An 18,348-nucleotide genomic window follows, 5' to 3' on the forward strand; every position below is an offset into this window, starting at 1 on the left:
AGAGAGGAAAAGAGAGGAGGAGGAGGAAAGGGCCCAGGCTAACGTGGCAAAAACTAGGGTGCGCGCAGGCGCGCCCTACAGGCGGCGGCAGGAGACGCCTCGGCCGACCGGGCCGGGCCTCGGAGGCACTTCCGGGTCCCCTCTAGGCGCCGCGGAGGCCCGGACATCTCGATAGTCGCCCGGCTCCGGGCGGGCGGCGATGGGGGCGGAGGGCGGGTCGAGAGACAGCGAATGCTCTCGTGCGGGACGTTGCGCGGGCAAGACGCCTGACGCCGGCGCGGCCGCGGTGTAACGAGAGGTCATTGCTGCTCGCGGTGTCTGGCGCGGCCCTGCAAGTGTCCGGCTCAGCCGGCGCAGGTAGGCGTCGCCCCACTCGCGCCTCTGCGCGGAGGCTTGGCTGCGAGAAAGGCACGCTTTGGCGTGGGTCCTCTCAGTGGCGCTCGAGGTATTTGCCTTCATCGCGCACACCCGATGGATCGTGGGCGGGTGGGAACAGGCCAGGGACAATGGGCCTCTGGGCGCCAAGGGCCGCACCGGCGAGCTCCGGCCGTGGGGCGGGAGGCGGGCCGAGTCTGGCCGAGGTTAGGGTTGGAGGGGGCTGACACCTGTGGGCGGGGCCCCTGCCACACCTCCCCGGACGGGGCGGCTCCACCCTAGGTCACGCTGGCTACTGGGGTCCTGGCATTTCTCCTGATTCAGCCTGCGTCTGGGGTCGCCAGGGTCGCAGGGGGTGTTTGTGCTGTGCTTTTCGTGTATTTCGTTTATTACTTACATGCGGAGAAAAAGAGAGGGGTCCGTATATTACCAAGGGCTTTGTTGAGCCGTTTTTTCATCTGGTTCAGCTTTGAGGCATTTACAATTATAGTGTCTTATTTTAAAAATTTCATTTTTAATAATTTTAAGAAAGTTCAAAAACTAGTGCAAAGAGTTCCTAGATTTTATTCACCAAGTTCCCCCAAATGTTAACAATTTATTTAACAGAACATTTCTACAAGTCTCACTCAGATTTGCTCTCCTCACACGTTTCCTTTTTGTGGTGTAGGATCCAAGTTTTGTCTCATTGGAAAATTTTACATTTTCAACAGTGGAGACCCAGCCCCCTTGCCCCCGAGACTCTTGAGCGGGGCCCTGGGAGCACCAGGTCTCAAATGAAAGAGGCTTTTCTTCCTGGATGCTGGGGCCAGCTAAGAACTTCCAGCAGGGCCTCTGGGCAGCTTCGGCACAGGTGGTCGCCTTCTGCACCTTGAGCCACCTGGCCCTGGCCACTCAGCCTCTCCTGGTTCTGCTATGGTCAGGCTGAATGTCTGCTGTCATAGCTCTGAAGATGCCTACTTGGCCATCTTCTTTTTTGTCTGGGCCTCCTCCCCGGGTAACCCTTTATGACTTCAAGGATTCTGTGGTTTTGAGCATTCCACAAATCATCGGAGAAAGCACTCGTTTGTGACTCCAGCCCAGGCCATTTCTCTGCCCCTGATCCACAGAGCCTACCTGCTGACTTTCTGGATTATCTCAAAAGCATTTTCATCTCCGTATGTGTAAAAGATAGCTGGAGCTCACCCTCACCTGGTTTCCTTTTTGGTCCTCAAAGCCTCTGCGAATGGCACCATCCTACCCCAGCCACTCATTGGACTCTTGATTGACAAATATGTGCTCTGAAGGGGTTCAGAGGATCTTTAGGAATGTATTTGTTCGGATCAATATATATCAAGAGTTCCTAATTCTACTTTCAGTAGCTGACGGATGGCCGAGAAGGGGAGGTCGAAATGCAGGCCTGCTGCAGGGTGAGGTGGCGGGGAGGGGCGGGGTGGGCGCTTAGACGTGGCTCCTCCGCAGCCTGAGTTACTCGGTTCAGCAAGTATTCGCTGGGTGCACCCTGCATGCTAGGAGTTACATTGGCTTTGGGGGATACACAGGTGAATACGTTCTGTACCCGCACTGTGAGCGGGGCGTGTGGTGGGGTGGGTGCGTGGTAACTGAGGTGAGAACTGTAATGAGGGGTCCTTGCATTGGAGGACGTTGCAGAACAGGGGCAGGACTGAACTGAGGTCCGGAACTGAGGGCGGGGGAAGGTTGGGGACAAGGCTGTGAGTGGCCTTTGATCTGATTCAGGGGCCCGTGGGATTCTGACCCGGGGAGGTTCTCTGCAGGCTCTGAGGATGGGCCGGTGTTGGCGTGACAGGTTGGGGGCCGTCACGGAATGTTGATGAGATGAGTGGACAAGGGACAGCCTAGGGCACAACAGAGGAGACAAGGATGAGATGAGCTGCTGAGGGTCAGAGTGACTGAAGTGGTAACACAAGTCACACTCCCTGACCCAAACCTGGCCACATGTGGGTAAAAAAAAATGAGAATGTTTGAATTACGTCAGTCATACTGAAGCACCGCTTAATCAAACATATTACCGTTGCAAAATGTATAAATATTTACATTAAGCAAAAGAAATAGAGATTATAAAGAACCTCAGATCATTTCATATTTTTCTGCCAAAGAGTTTGTTGCCAAATTTTGACAAATGTTCAATTTTCACAGCATTTTTGAATTCTGAGCATTGCGGGTGGGGCTGTGGATGTGAAATGATAGCTAACTCTTACAGAGCCTGTTGTGCGCTTCACCTGCATTGACTCCCATCACAGCAAGACTATGAAGGTACAATGGAAATCTCATTCTACAGGCGAGCAGATGAGGACACAGACAAGGTATGTGCTCTGCCCAGAGTCACACAGCTTGTCACTGGTAGCTCTATAGTCCACATTCTTACCAGGCTTTAGACTTATGAATGGGCTGTGGTGGGGATTCGAAGGACCAAGATCCTCCCCCTGCTCTTCTGACACCTGACATCTTCAGCCGGTCCACCTGAGTGCCCAGGAAGGTCAAAAGAGAAGGGAGGTTGTGGTCACATACTCAGATTCACTACGAGTCCATGCACTCTGGTTTCCAAGATGCCTGGAGTTGTGGTCTGATCGGGGATGAGCTCCTCTCACGGCTGTAGAGGAAGTAAAGGGCGGTGCCAAGTGGACCAGAGGGGTAGGTGGGTGGGCAGAGCTGCTGTGTGGACAAGCTGGGATGCTGGCTGGCTGGCTGGGCTTTAAAATATTCAGATAAACAGTTTCATGAGGTTGTTCATGAGACTGGAGTGGGGAGATGACAGTATTTTAAACTTTTTCCACCAGGTGTTCAAGGCACATATGTTCTGGAACAGCACAGAAAGTGTCTTCTGCCTGCCACTTCTTCCTCACTGTAGACAGCAGTCTTCCTGAGGGACACTGAGGGGGCCGATAGTATTTGCTCACGTGTGTAAGTATCTCCTCTTCCCCTCTGTGAGTGTGCAAAATATGCTTTCAGAGATATCTAGAAGACATAGGAACAGTTTAAAGAATAATGAAACAGTTTTAATATCCTCCTCATTTTAAGCAGTAGAACCTTATCAAAACTTTGGACGTCCCATTCATCTGTCTTAACTACATCTTTTCTCTTCAAAAGTAACCGCTATCGTGAGGTTCCTCTTAATCATTTCCTTGCTTTTCTTTATAGCCCTACCACCTGTATGTGTGCATCTGCAGATTCTTTATATATATCTAAGGATGGGGCAAAAGTAGATTTCCAAATTGTAAATACAGAAAACACAGAGTGTATTGTTATTCTTTATTAAGTGTATTGTTTTCCATGTGAACTACTCTACCTACTTTTGCCCCACCCTATATGCATGTATGTATTAGTTTTGTTTCACTCTGGTCTTCATGAAATCATGTAGCAAGTTCCCTGGTTTTTTGTTCAGTGTTTTATTTGGGATCAGTGGTGCGTGGCTGAAGTGCTTCTTCACCTTCCCTGCTGTAGTTCATTGCTCTTTCTGTTGGTGGCCATTGGAGTTCTCTCTGCTTTTTACCTCTGTAAAGAGACAGTGGGTATTTTTGTCTGGGTCTCCTGGTGCACAGGGGTGGTAGTTTTTCTAGGTCTACTGGCTGTCAAATGGGTTGGGAAGAGGAGGTTGAGGGGGAAACAGGAAGATGCCTTTTGGCTGCTGTAAGTGGGAGGTAGGGTGCTACTGTCTGCTGAGCCGAGCATGCTGCCAGCATTCTACAATGTAGGACAGCCTCCCAGCTCCGCCTGCCTTCCTACACACCAGAGCACTGGCTGACCCCAAACACCACTGCCTGCTGAGAATCCTGTCTGGGGCAGACACCTTGGGAGAGCTGCCAGGAGGACAGTTTGCATGTGTCCAGCCCTGCTGATGTACTGTCGGTGTTCCTTGCAGCAGCGTGGGGCCTCTCTCAGTACTCATTGTACTCTATAATTTTCATGTCCTGAATCGTAATGAGATTGAACATCTTTTCCAGTTTGTTTGCTGTTTGTATTTCCTTTGAGAAGTGCCTGCTGATATACTTCTGCCCATTTTCCTGTTGTGTTTATTTGTGTTCTTAATTGTTCCTGGATTTTGTCCTATATTCTAGATACCAATCCCTTATATTTTTCGCAGATAACTTCTCATGTTTATGAGTTTCTTCTAATGAACAGAAAAGTTCTTAATATAAATGTGGTAGAATTTACCATTTTCTTTATGGCTAATGCTTCTTGTAGGCAGATGTGGTTACTGCCAGGTGCCCAGGTGGACGGGACGGCCTCCGGGAGGTGCCTGAGCAGGGCTGGGGCTGGGCCACGGGGCTGGGCCACGGGGCTGGGCCACAGGGCTGGGCCACGGGGCTGCTCCAGGGTCCCCAGCTGTGCCTGAGAGCCCCGCCTGGCCACCGAGGGCTTGGTCGGGTATGTTTCCCGCTGGCCCCCTTGGAAGGCAGTCCTTCCCCTAGAGTGTAGCAGAGTGGTGCCAAACCAAGTCTGAGTGTTGCTTCAGGGTCCACAGCTGACACTAGCATCGCCAAGCCTGCCACCATGGGCACAGAGGGGCGTTGCTGTGTCCCAGGATAAAAAGGGGTAGCACTGGGTCGCAGGGCTGCTTTACGATCTGCAATCTGGTCCAGACTGGCAAACCTATTCACAAGGCCAAGGGCAGGGGCAGTGTGGCTCCTCTGGGGCCCCTGGCACATGGTGCCTGTTGTAGAACCTTGGCCAGGCCAGCCTGATGGGAGTCCGTAGGGAGTGCGGGTTGCTTTGGGTTTGCAGGTGGGACCACATTTGGTGAGGTTGCTACCAGGGTGCACGCTTGTCTTTTCAAAGCAGCTCTCCTTGGTCTTTGGGTTCCCTGTGGTCTTGCAGGCTCCTACCTGGATCCCAAAGCTTCCACAAAGGCATGTTGGGCCATGGTTAGCTGCCATGTCATTTTCTGTGTGGGGGTTTGCAGGCTGGGGGCCTCCAGCCCCTGTTCTGCCATCTCACTAATGTCACTGCCTGTCTTGTTTGTTCAGAACAGATCAAAACGTCAGCTCTGCTGCTCATCTCAGTAACTCTGTTTGAGCATTAATTACTGAAAGAGATGTGTTGCAATCTCTCACTATTAATTTGGATTGGTCAATCTCTATAGTTCTGTTACTCTGAAGTTATATTACTAGATGCATAAAGTTTAAAATTATGTATTTCTGGTGAGTTAAGCTTCTTTCCCTATGAAGTGACTTTCTTTTTTTTCTGAAAATGCTTCTGTTTCTGTTTAAACTTTATGCTATACATGATTGTAAAAAAATATAATTTATTTATTTTAATCTGTTAAAAATAATAATAATTTATTGAGCCCTATGTAATAAGACAAGGTGCTGAGCAGTTTACATAGATCACTTTATTTGAATCTCCCAATGCTTTTTGATGTAATTTTTCTTTTCATTTTTTCTGAACTTTTAATTAACTAATTGATTAATTTTTTATTGTTCAAGCACAGTGGTCTACGTTCTTCCCCCAGCACTGCCTCCCCAACCCACCCTCCCCACCTCCCATCCTTGATCCCATCCCCACTTGGCTTTGTCCATGTGCCCTTTATACATGCTTCCTCATCACCCCCCCTTTTTCTTCCCCTGGTATTCCCTTCCCCCTCTTCTCTGGGCACTGCCAGTTTGTTCTTCATTCCAATGTCTCTGGGTGTATTTTGCTTGCTTGTTTGTTTTGTTGATTAGGTTCCACTTATAGGTGAGATCATATGGTACTTATCTTTCACCACTGAGCTTATTTTGCTTAGCATAATGCTCTCCAGATCCATCCATGCTGTCATCAAGGGTAGTAGCTCTTTTTTTCTGCTGCATAGTATTCCACTGTGTAAATGTACCGTGGTTTTTTGACCCAGTCATTTACTGATGGACACCTATGCTGCTTCCAGCATTTGGCTATTGTAAATTGTGCTGCTATGGACATTGGGGTGCCTAGGTTCTTTTGAATTGGTGTTTCAGGATTCTTACAGTATAACCCCAGCAGTGGAATTGCCGGATCAAAAGGCAGTTCCATTTTAAGTTTTCTGAGGAAATTCCGTATGGTTGTCCACAGTGGCTGCACCAGTCTGCATTCCCACCAACAGTGCACTAGGGTTCCCTTTTCTTCACAACCTCGCCAGCACTCTTTGTTCATTGATTTGTTTATGATGGCCGTTCTGACTGGTGTGAAGTGGCATCTCATTGTGGGTTGAATTTGGTTCTCTTTGATGGCTAGTGATGCTGAGCATCCTTTCATAGGTCTCTGGGCCTTGTGTGTGTCATCCTTGGAGAAGTGTCTGTTCAGGTCCTTTGCCCATTTTTTAATTGGATTGTTTGTCTTCCTGGAGTGGAGTCATGTGAGTTCCTTATATATTTTGGAGATCAAACTCTTGTCTGAGGTGTCATTGTCAAATGTATTTTCCCATATAATTAGTTCACGTTCCATTTTGCTGATGTTTTCTTTAACCATTCAAAAGCTTTTTATTTTGATGAGGTCCCACTTATTTATTCTTTCCTTTATGTCCCTTGTTCTAGGAGACATAAGGATGAAAATATTGATGCATGGAATATCTGAGATTTTCCTGCCTATATTCTCCTCTAGAACTTTTATGGTGTCACGACTTATATTTAAGTCTTTTATCCATCTTGAGTTTATTTTTACGTATGGTATAAGTTGGTGGTCAAGTATCATTTTTTTGCATGTAACTGTCCAAATCTCCCAACACCATTTGTTGAAGAGGTTATTTTTACTCCATTTTATGCTTCTGCCCCTTTTGTCAAATATTAATTGACCATAGAGACATGGTTTTTCTTTTGTTTTTTTTCCGGGCTCTCTGTTCTGTTCCATTGATCTATGTGTCTTTTCTTATGCCAGTACCAGACTATTTTGATTACCGTGGCTTGTAATATAGCTTTATATCAGGTATTGTGATCCCTCCTACTACTTCTTTCTCAGAATTGCTGCAGCTCTTCAGGGTTGTTTGTGATTCCATATAAATTTTTGAAGTGTTTGTTCTATACCTGTTAAATATGTCATTGTTATTTTAATGTCATTAGTATGGACATTTTGTTGATGTTACTTCTTCCAATCCATGAACATGGTATATGCTTCCATTTGTTTGTATCTTCCTTAATTTCTTCAGTGTTGCATAGTTTTCTGAGTACAGGTCTTTTACCTCCTTGGTTAGGTTTATTCCTAGGTACTTTATTTTTCTTGTTGCTATAGCAAAACGGATTTCTTTCCTGATATATTGTTGTTGGGATAGAAAATGCCTAAATTTCTGAATATTGACTTTGTATCTCACTGCTTTGCCAAGTTCACTTATTAAGTCAAATAGTTTTTTGGTGGAGTCTATAGGGTTTTCTATGTATACTATGATGTCATCTGCAAACAGTGACCGTTTTGCTTCCTCCTTTCTAATTTGGATGCCTTTTATATCTTTTTCTTGTCTGATCGCTGTGGCTAGGACTTCCAATACTATGTTGAATAGAAGTGGTAAAAGCAGGCACCCTTGTCTTGTTCCTGATCTTAGTGGGAAAGCTTTTAGTTTTTGCCCATTGAGTATGATGCTGGCTATAGGTTTTCATATATGGCCTTTATTATGTTGAGGTATGCTCCCTCTACTCCCACTTTGCTGAGTATTTTATCATAAATGGGTGCTGTACCTTATCAAATGCTTTTTCCATGCCTATCGATATGATCATGTGATTTTTGTCTTTCCTTTTGTTTATGTAATGTATTACACTTATTGATTTGTGAATATTATTCCATCCTTGCGTCCCTGGGATGAATCCGACTTGGTCATGATGTATGATCTTTTTAATGTATTGTTGGATGTGGTTTGCCAATATTTTGTGGAGGATTTTAGCATATGTGTATCGGCGATACCGGTCTGTAGTTTTCTCTTTGTTGTGTCTTTTTCTGGTTTTGGGGTTAGGATGATGCTGGCTTGATAAAACGAGTTTGGGAGTCTTCCCTCTTCTTGTATTTTTTGGAATAGTCTGAGAAGGACAGGGGTTAGCTGTTCCTTAACTGTTTTATAAAATTCTCCTGTGAAACTGTCTGGTCCAGGGCTCTTGTGTGCCAGCAGTTTTTTGATTGCTGCTTCAGTTTCATCAGCTGTTATTGGTCTGATCAGGCTTTCTGCTGCTTCTTCATTCAGTTTTGGAAGATTATAGTTTAATCCCTGGCTGGTGTGGCTCAGTGGATTGAGTGCTGGCCTATGAACCAAAGGGTCAGTGGCTTGATTTCCAGTCAGGGCACATGCCTGGGTTGTGGGCCAGGGGGCTCATGAGAGGCAACCACACATTGATGTTTCTCTCACTCTCTTTGTCCTTCCCTTCCCCTTGCTGTAGAAATAAATAAATAAAATCTTTTAAAAAAAAGTATAGTTTTTTAGAAATTTGTCCATTTCACCCCGGTTTTGAAATTTCTTGGCATATAGTTGTTTGTAGTAATTTCTTACAATCCTTTGTATTTCTGGGGTATATCAGTTGTAATCTCTCCTCTTTTCATTTCTGATTTTATTTATTTGGGTCCTCTCTCTCTTTTTCTTGATGAGCCTGTGTAAAAGCTTGTTGATTTTGTTTATCTTTTCAAAGAACCAGTTCCTGGATTTATTGATCCTTTGAATGTTTCTTTTAGTCTCTATGTCGTTTAATTCTGTTCTGATCTTGATTATTTCTTTCCTTCTTCTCATTCTGGGCTTTGTTTGTTGTTGTTCCTCCAGTTTTTGTAGATGTATGGTTAGGTTGTTTATTTGAAAAGTTCCTGTCTTTTTTAGGTAGGCCTGTATTGCTATGAACTTCCCTCTGGACTGCCTTTGCTGTGTGCCATAAGTTTTGGACTGTTGTGTGTTCATTTTCATTTGTTTTAGAAACTCTTTGATTCTTCATCTCATTATTAAGCGATTCATTTTTTTTAATTGAAGTTTTCATTTTTATTTTTCATTACATTTTATTCTTTATGCTATTATAATTGTCCCAATTTTTCCCCTTTTGCCTCCCTCCACTCTGCATCCCTAGTCCCTCAGGCAATCCCACCCCCTTATTTATGTCCCTGGGTCATGTGTACAAGTTCCTTGGTTACTCCATTTCCTATACTGTACTTTACAGCCCCATGGCTCTTCTGTAACTACCTATTTGTACTTAATCCTGGCACTTTGTCACCCATTTCCCTATACCCCTCTCCCATCTGGCAACCGTCAAAATGCTTTCCACATCCATGATTCTGTCTCTGTTCCTCTTGTTTGCCTAGTTTGTTTTATAGATTCAATTGTTGACAGGTAGGTATTTACTGCTATTTTATTGTATATAGTTTAGATCTTTTCTTAAATAAGTCCTTTTAATATTTTATAAAGTAATGGTTTGGTGATGATGAACAGCTTTAGTTTTTTCTTGTCTGGGAAGCTCTTTATGTGCCCTTTGATTCTAAATAATAGGCTTTCTCGGTAGAGCAATCTTGGCCGTAGGTCCCTGCTATTCATGTCTTTGAATATTTCCTGCCAATTCCTGCTAGATTTCAAAGTTTCTTTTGAGACATCCGCTGACAGTCTTACGGGGATTCCCCTGCAGGTAACTACTGCTTTTCCCCTGCTGCTTTTAAAATTCTCTCTTTCTTTTTAACCTTTGGCATTTTAATTATGCTGGTCTTGGTGTGGTCCTCTTTGGGGCCAACTTGCTTGGGACTCTCTGTGCTTTTTGGACTTGCATGTCTATTTCCTTCACCAAATTAGGAAAGTTTTCTTTCATTAATTTTTCAAATAGATTTCTAATTTCATGCCCTTTCTCTTTTCCTTGTGACCCCTATGATGCAAATGTGGGACCTCTTAAAGTTGTCCCAGAGGCTAATGACACTATGTTTTTTTAATTCTTTTTTTCTTTTTTTAATTATTATTATTTTATTTATAAATCATGTTAATTCTATTACAGTTGTCTCAATATTTCCCCGTTTCTCCCCTATACCCATCCCACCCCCACCGCCTGCTCCCACAGTCTTTTCCACTCTGTTGTCCGTGTCCATGGGTCATTCATTCATGTTCTTTGTTGAGTCCCTTCCCCTTCTTTCCACCATTGCCCTCTTTCCCCCTCCCCTCTGGTCACTTTCAGTCTGATCCATGTTTCCATGCTTGTGGTTTATTTTGTTTGTTAGTTTATTTTGTTGAATAGAGTCCACTTATAGGTGAGATCATATGGTATTTGTCTTTCACTGACTGGCTTATTTCACTTAGCTTAATATTCTCCAGTTCCATCCATGTTGTTGCAAAAGGTAGGAGTTCCATCTCTCTCTCTTTCTTTCTTTCTTGATGTAGATTGATTTTATTTATTTTTTTAAATGTCAAAGTTAATTATAAAATATTTTTAATAATTTAAAGCCATTATAACGTCTCAGCAATTAAACCAACATGACACCAGCACAGAAATAATCAAGTAGATCAATGAACATTCTAGAGACAAACATTATATATCTGATTAATATATGTATGAATGATTAAGTTGATACTTCAAATAAATGGGTAGAATAAGGCTTATGCAACAAATAAGGTGCGTGGACCACTATTACTTGAAATAAAACAAATATAGAAGCCTATTTCACACGTTATACAAGAAATATTCAGGTGAGTTAAAAATCAATATGTAGAATCTAAGGAGTTTTAGAAGAAAATAGAACTAATATTTTTCATGACCTGCAGTAAAATATTGAAACCCAGAAGCTATAAAGTAAATATTGACAATATGACTATATTAAACATTTAACTATATAGTAGTATACATATAAAAAAAGTTAAAAGAAAAGGAATAGAATAGAAAAGTATTTGCAGCACATCTAAAACATGGTAAATAGGTTGTTTTTTTTCTTTTTTTCTGGGAATAAAGTTCTACAGACCTTTAATCAATAAATGGATAAAGAATACCACAAAGTCATTTAAAGCTTTTTTTTTTTTTTTAAATAATAGAAACAGGGAAGAAATATACTAACACAGGTTTAGTTTCAGGAAATAGTAAAGGAAAAATTAAAATAACATCATTGTCACAATCAGATTAATGAGTATTAAAAATATTGGTAATATCAAGTACTGGCAACTGTGAAAGGAACTGGGTATTCGTAGAAACTTTTTCTTCATCTTAAAGCAGTCCCTTCAGCATATTTTGCAGTGCTGGTTTGGTGGAGGTGTAGTCTTTTAGCCTTCTGTTGTCTGGGAAACTCCTTATTTTGCCTTCCATTTTCATTGAGAGCCTTGCTGGGTAGAGCAGTCTTGGTTGCAGACCTTTGCTTTTCATTACCTGGAATATCCCTTCTGGCTTGCAGTGTTTCTGTTGAGAAGTCAGCTGCTAGCTGTACTGGGGCTCTCTTATATGTTACTACCTGCTTGTCCCTTGCTTCCCTTAGGATTCTCTGTTTGTCTTTGCTTTTTGCATTTTAATGATGACATGTCTTGGAGTGGGCCTCAATAGGTTCCTCGTGAATGAGACCCTCTGTGCTTCCTGGACTTCTGTGACTTTTTCTCTCCTCCAATTGGGGAAGTTTTCCATCATGACTTTTTCAAACAGGTTCTCTATCCCTTCCTCCTCCTCTTCTCCTTCTGGTATCCCTATTATATGGATATTACTCGGTTTCAGGTTGCCCTGCATTTCCCTAAATGCCTCTTCATTCTTTTTGAGTCTTTTTTCATTTTTTTGCTCTTTCTGGGCGCTTTTTTCTACCTTGTCCTCCAGCTTGCTAATTCAGTCCTCAGCTTCATCTAGCCTGCTTTGGATTCCTTCTACTGTGTTCTTCAATTCTGAAGTTGTAGTCTTCATTTCCTCTTGTCTCTTGTTGATAGTGTCTGTGTTCTTTTTCATGCTGATATAGTAAGTTCCTTGTAGTTTCCCTGTAGTTTTTTGTAATTCTCTCTGAGCTCACTGAGCTCATTGAGCATCTCTAGAACCGTCGTTTGGAACTCAGTATCTGATAGTTTACTTGCCTCTATTTCATTTAGTTCTCCTTCTGGGTATCCCTCCTTTCCCTTCGAGTGAGGTGAATTTCTTTGTCTTCCCATTATTTGTGAGACTCTTCTCTTTTGCTTCTGATTCTTAAGTTGTTCTGTCTTGATTTCCTGAGTTTGTGGTGTGGATTTCTATGGTAGGAGACCACTGTTTTTACTTTCTGGATCTGCCTCTGATGATGTCAGATGTTGTCCCTGTCTGACCTTAGGGAATCTGTTTGAGACTTCCAGTAATCTACTGTCTGTGGCTGTCTCCTTCAGCTGTTTATCTATTCTCTCTGCACTCAGCAGGCCACCTTAGACAGGTCAGGGTGGGGCAGAGTCCCTCCTGGGGGCGGGGTTATTGGGTCCTCTTTCGCTGCTGCCGTATGGGAGAGGAGTCCGCACTGGGATCCCGCTGGCTACTCTCTCTGTTCTCTCTCCAAAGCCTCTGTCTCCAGTCTCTCCTCAAGTGTCTCCAGACCTCTCCGCGCCCCCTTTAGCCAGGGATCTACTTGTCTGTGGCTGCTGGTCTGCACTCAGCAGGCAGCTTAGACAGCGCAGAGTGAGGTGGACTCCCACCTGGGGGCGGGGCTATTGGGTCCTCTGATGCTGGTACCGCTCAGGGAACGTCTCTGCCTGAGCAAGATGGCTGCTGCCGCATGGGGGATGAGTCAGCACAGAGACCCTGCCAGTTACTCTCAGTTCTCTCCCTAAAGCCTCCTTCCCTAGTCTCTCCTCAGGCGTCTCTAGCCCACTCTGCCCCCGCCTTTGCTGGAGACCAGGGTAAGTGGCTGCAAATAAAAATCTATGCGTTGACCCTTTAAACAGTTCTTTTCGTCTCCAGCCACCTGTGTCTGGCAGAGAGCAACCTTGCCGCTTTTCACAGCTGTTTCCTGTGTACTTTTTGGGCTCTGGTGCTGTGGGCTAGAGATCCCCGCTTTTCGTTTAGACCCCGCTCTTCTGAGAGGGATCCACCTAGCCCATTCAGTATCCTTCTGGTGCTGCCGCCCGTGGGTGCCCCGCCCGCCTTCTCGAGTCTCTATCTCACTTCTTACCAGTTAAGTTGCGCTAAAGCCGATTCTTCTGTCTCCGAAGTTTTAAAGCTTCTCTCTTGCTGCTGTTCAGGTGTCTGTTCCAGGGGATTTCTTCACAGTTTAGTTGTGATTCCAGGTTGGTCCTGGGAGGAGGTCAATGGGACTTCCACTCACTTCTCCACCATCTTGATTTTCCATTGACATATAAGATACTTAGTGTCCTTGGTAGTAGACTTAGAAGGGCTAATGGGATGTGGCTCTCTGGCAAGGGTGGCTAGAATCTGTACGAGTATAACCTCCTTTGTTTTTTCCTTCTCTGAGCACTAGATGGCGTTGTGGTAGGAATTAGCTTACATTTGTAGCATAGGTCACCTTTGCCCCTTAAATAGAAGAATGCGTGTATATAGGTAGTTTCTGACCACCTGCCTAGTCGTTTGCAAAGAGATCAAGTTGGAAGCTTACATGCAGTGGCCAGGATTCCCTGTCAGCTCTCTGACATTGAGGCCAAGGGGTGTTGCAAAAGAGTATTAGTCTGTTCTTCTTTAGAGTTTGGGGGTGAAACTGTGACCAATTGGAAAGGATGCAGCCCAGTGGGGTCCCGTCTGGAACAGTATCCTGATTTCCCATATGGAAGGGAGAAACACCAGAAGGCTAGAGAGTCCAGCATCCTGGGGTCATGACCTGAGGGCTTGGTATCTCAGCACCCGAGGCCCTGAGTAGTCAGCACAGACATCTCTATTATGGATGGACCCTTCTAGGGGAAGAGAGTGTTGGTCCATACCTTCCTTTGGTCATTGAGAATGAGTTTACCTATCAGTGGGATCTTGGAAAAGTGTGCAGACGGCCTCCTGAGGGGAACAATTTATGAGGTTTTAACGGTGTCCCCTCTCAGACACTAGGTTTCCAGAATATTTAACCTTACTGTGTAACCCAGCCCTGCCTGGCTAGAGGAGGATTTTCTCCTTACCTTTGGATTCCAGACTTAATTGGTCTTACTACATAACTCAAACCTGGCCGGCTGGAGGGTTTTCAGAATAGATAACCTTACTGTGTAACCCAAATCTGCTAGGCTGGGGGAACCTTTTCTCCTCACCTGGGATTTCAGACTTAACCAATGTTACTGTGTAACCCATACCTGGCCTGCCTTGTTTCAGGAGGCCCCTGGTGCATCTCTATTCTTTATTCTATAAAGAAGGGAAACCTTTATCTTAGTCTTCTCCTGTGGGAGATTTCAAAGAGAACTTCTACATCCCCTGGGTGTGTTCCTTTCTTACATAGGCAATAGATCTTTGAATTATTAGCAGCCCTGATTGACTGCTACTCCCCCTGGTTCATTACACAATGGCGAGCATGACAACCAGCTAGTTTATCAGCCTGAGTTGTAGCAGCCTTTGCTATGTGCTGCTTTTTATTTGCAGTGAGGCTGTGGGAGAGGTCAATTTGTACATCGCTCCAAGTTAAGGTCATAAGTCAGTAACTACAGTTGACAGAGGATTTTGTTTTTTGTAACAAAATTTTGAATCAAATTAATTCATTTCCCACTGTCTAATTGTACCTGAGGTTTCTGTTGGGAAATAACAATTGACCTTGGCTTTTTCATTTGTCATTAAAATTACCTTTATTATTTATTGTGTACCTTTACTTTTCTTTCTTCTTAATTTTCCTCATTTCTATTTCCCTTCCTGAGTTTCCTACTCCAGTGTCCTTTCTTCCTGTATGTCTCTTTCCTTTATTCTTTCTCACCTTTTTTCCTCCATCTACATAATCTTTTCGCAGCTTGCACAGATCCTATGCAACATACGCAATCCTACAACCTTCCTAGTCTCTTTTAACTCACCTGGAAATCATCAACCCAGTTTTAGTTTTATAACTTACCTTTTATTACCAAAACCATATATTCTTTCCCAACTTGATCAGAATTTTCAATTTTTAGTGACAACCGAAAGTAATTAATTAGCATTCTCTAGATTAATAAATTAAAGAGTATATTTTATAGCTTTTAGAAACAGTTTTTTTCCCCCCATTGGAAGGTACACACAGTGCTCAAAAGTAGCTTTTTTATTATCTGGTGACCTTAACAATGGCAAGGAGGCTGGAGAAGGGGTGTGATATTAGACTTGGGAGACCTTCAGTTGCTTCAGTTTTAAAAATACTAGTTTTTATCTTTTATGTTATGGTGGGGTTATTGTTTCTGGGGACAGTGAAACAAAGGGAAGGCTGAGGGGGGAGGAAGTAACAGGAGTGAGCCAAGGTGGGGCTACTTCGGCTCCCCTGGATGTTAGAAATAAAGAGGGCCCTAGAGACAGGGTCAGGGGGAAGCCCCCGTCAGCTGCCACTGCTTTCCTGGCTGCCAGTCTCGTGGAGTCTCTTAGAATTTAGGAGGAAATTAAAGTTTGTGCCTACGCAGGGGCATGGCTCTTTCTGGAGAAGTAGGGAGCAAGACCCCTGGCAAATGCAACGCTGCCCCTTGGGGAGAGATGCAGCAGGCCAATGATTCAAACTTACTGTTCCCTGGCTGTGGGGGACTCTGTCCCACAGGGTCCTCCAGTTTGCCATGGATGAAATAACGGGTCATTCCAGACACCAATTACCTGTCAAGAAAAGGGGATGGTGATTCCCTGTAGTGGGGAATGCTCTGAGCTCCTGTGCTCAGTGGCTTGTATTGAGAGGGTTGCAGGCGGGGGAATAGGTAGCAGGAATGTATAGATAATTTAATGACATCAGTAACTTAAGCTTATAGAGAATAGGTGTTGTTTAAAGAAGACAGTGGCAGTAACACACCAAACTGCTTCGGGTCTGAGTTGAGCAAACGTTGTGGTGCCAGGTGGGATTTGGGTTGGGGTCCAGGAATTTTGTAAATTCCTTCCCCAGCCTTGAGCTGGTTATCCGGTATAAGATTAGCAGAGCTTGCGGGAGAAACAAAGCATGCTTCAAGGGGTGTAATTTACTTCTAAGTTTGATTTCCGCCGGGGGCAGAGTCAGTATTGGGTCTTGCCTGCCTCCAGTGTTACCGGCACTCCCGCCAAGACTTACGGGTCCTTTCCCAGGCTGCAGCTTGCGTGGGCCTACAGCTCCCAGTACCAGCCCCCTATAGCTGGCCATGGCTTAGGGGCAGAAAAGACTAGGGACTTGTGTGGTGGGTCCAAGGGAGCTGCTTGTGAGTGGGGCTTCCAAAGGCCCTTACACCTTTCGTCATCCCCAGCTCTCTTACAGGCCTCAGTTTCTCCCCTGGCCATCTAAAACAGCCAGGGGCTCAGAGTGCTGGGTGACTGACCTCTGTTCTGCAGGTCCCTGGACGAGCCAGAGTTACATTACAGCGATGGGAGGTCCCTATGAGACCCCTGTGCATCTTAGGGGTTAAATCCCCGACACCTCCCTGAGGCCCTCACTCACATAGGGATGCCTGAGAACTTGGACCAGAGGGAGGACGTGCCTCTTCAGCCTTTGGAGCCCAGGCGAACCTGAGCACTCACTTTAGATTTCATCCTTGTCTGTGCCTCCAAAACACAGTCCTAGGTTGTTTGAATACCACTGCTCCCACTACTGCATTTCCCTTTTAACCCCAAAGGTGAAACAGGCAACAAAACATTGCTGGTCGTTAATTACTGCATTCCAGGAAGGTGGGGGGCAAAGGATGCAATCCAAGTCACTGCACCAAAAGATGTTACGGGGGAGACCTGAGTCAGGGACTCCGCTTCCTTGGTCTTGCCTTGTTTGCGAGAGAATTCAGGCGAGGGACAAACATGTACAGTGGAAATCAGATAGCCAAATACAGTTATGAAATACACATGAGCATGAAACTATAGGCAGGCATCCAGCTAGTCTGAATGCCTCACATGCAGAGGAAATTAAGGTTTAAGTTTGTTAGTAAGTTTGTTTTATGCACCTGAGCCAGAAGCTGCACTTGGGCACTCAGCTAATACGGGTGCACTGACTCCTGGGGTTCAGTAGTTACGCACCGTATTTTGCCATGTATAATGTGTACCAATGTTTTAGGCCCATACTTTCAGGATAAAAAATCTTCCGTTTTATCGTATGGAGATACAGAATTAGTACTACCCATATATACTACACATCCTTATTTTTCTCTCAAAAATGTGGGCAAAAAAGTGTGCGTTTATACATGGCAAAATATGGTAGTTCAGTCAGTTTGTAGGTTCCCCCTATCCCCTCTCCAAACCTTGGGATTGATATGCCATCTTAAAGGCTTTCTTCCCATCTAGTGGAGATGAAACACACAGGACTTCAAGGGTTCCCCTCCTCTGTGCTATCGTAGTTCTGCTTGTGTCATTCAGAACACCTGGCAATCTTCACAGACCTGGATAAAAGGACTCCTGAATTAATGTGTGAGACATGTCTTCCTTTTGTTTCTAGCTTCCTGTTTTAGGTTCTTTATTAGATTGCACTGGGCAGGGTCCCTGCTCTGTTTCCCTCCAGCAGCTCATCCTTAGCTGCTAACAGGTTTGCTGGCTCAAAAGACAGATCCAGCCCTGGCTGGTGTGGCTCAGTGGATTGAGTCCTGGCCTGCGAACCAAGGAGTCGCTGGATCCATTCCTAGTCAGGGCGCATGCCTGGGTTGCGGGCCAGGTCCCCAGTTGGGGGTGTGCAAGAGGCAACCACACATTGATGTTTCTCTCCCTCTCCTTCTCCTTCCCTTGCCCTCTCTCTAAAATTAAATAAATAAAACATTAAAAAAATCATCTTAAAAAAATAAGGCAGATCCATTTTTAATTTTTTGAGGTATCTCTATGCTGCTTTCTACAATTGCTGTACCAGTCTGCATTCCCAATAGTGCAAAAGGGTTCCCCTTTCTCCACATCCTTCCCAGCACTCATTGTTTGTTGATTTATTGATGATAGTCATTCTAACAGGTATGAGGTGATATCTCATTGTGGTTTTGATTCACAATTCTCTGACGAATAGAGACCTTGAGCATCTTTTCATGTCTGTTGACCATCTGTATGTCCTCTTTGGAGAAGTGTCACTTTAGGTCTATTGCCCATT

At 44.6% G+C, this 18,348-nt stretch overlaps 1 protein-coding gene across 8 annotated transcripts in view; it reads left to right on the forward strand.

The window, feature by feature from the left end:
* Positions 1–220: 220 nt before the first annotated feature.
* Positions 221–18,348, forward strand: part of PGBD2 (piggyBac transposable element derived 2) — a 36,458-nt gene continuing 18,330 nt past the window's right edge. For 3 of the 8 annotated variants that reach the window (XR_008530042.1, XM_054584046.1, XM_054584045.1), the window contains exons 1-3: positions 221–357; positions 2,594–2,696; positions 3,171–3,294. The gene's annotated coding sequence lies outside the window, so the exon portion shown is untranslated. Of the gene's footprint in view, positions 446–1,730; positions 1,782–2,529; positions 2,697–3,170; positions 3,295–18,348 lie in introns of all 8 variants that reach the window. The other 5 variants (XM_054584050.1, XM_054584051.1, XM_054584049.1 and 2 more) reach the window with 5 other exon arrangements.

Source organism: Pteronotus mesoamericanus, unplaced genomic scaffold (genome assembly GCF_021234165.1).
Source record: "Pteronotus mesoamericanus isolate MK-2021 breed Mesoamerican mustached bat unplaced genomic scaffold, CSHL_Meso_final contig_752, whole genome shotgun sequence".
Classification (NCBI taxonomy): domain Eukaryota; kingdom Metazoa; phylum Chordata; class Mammalia; order Chiroptera; family Mormoopidae; genus Pteronotus; species Pteronotus mesoamericanus.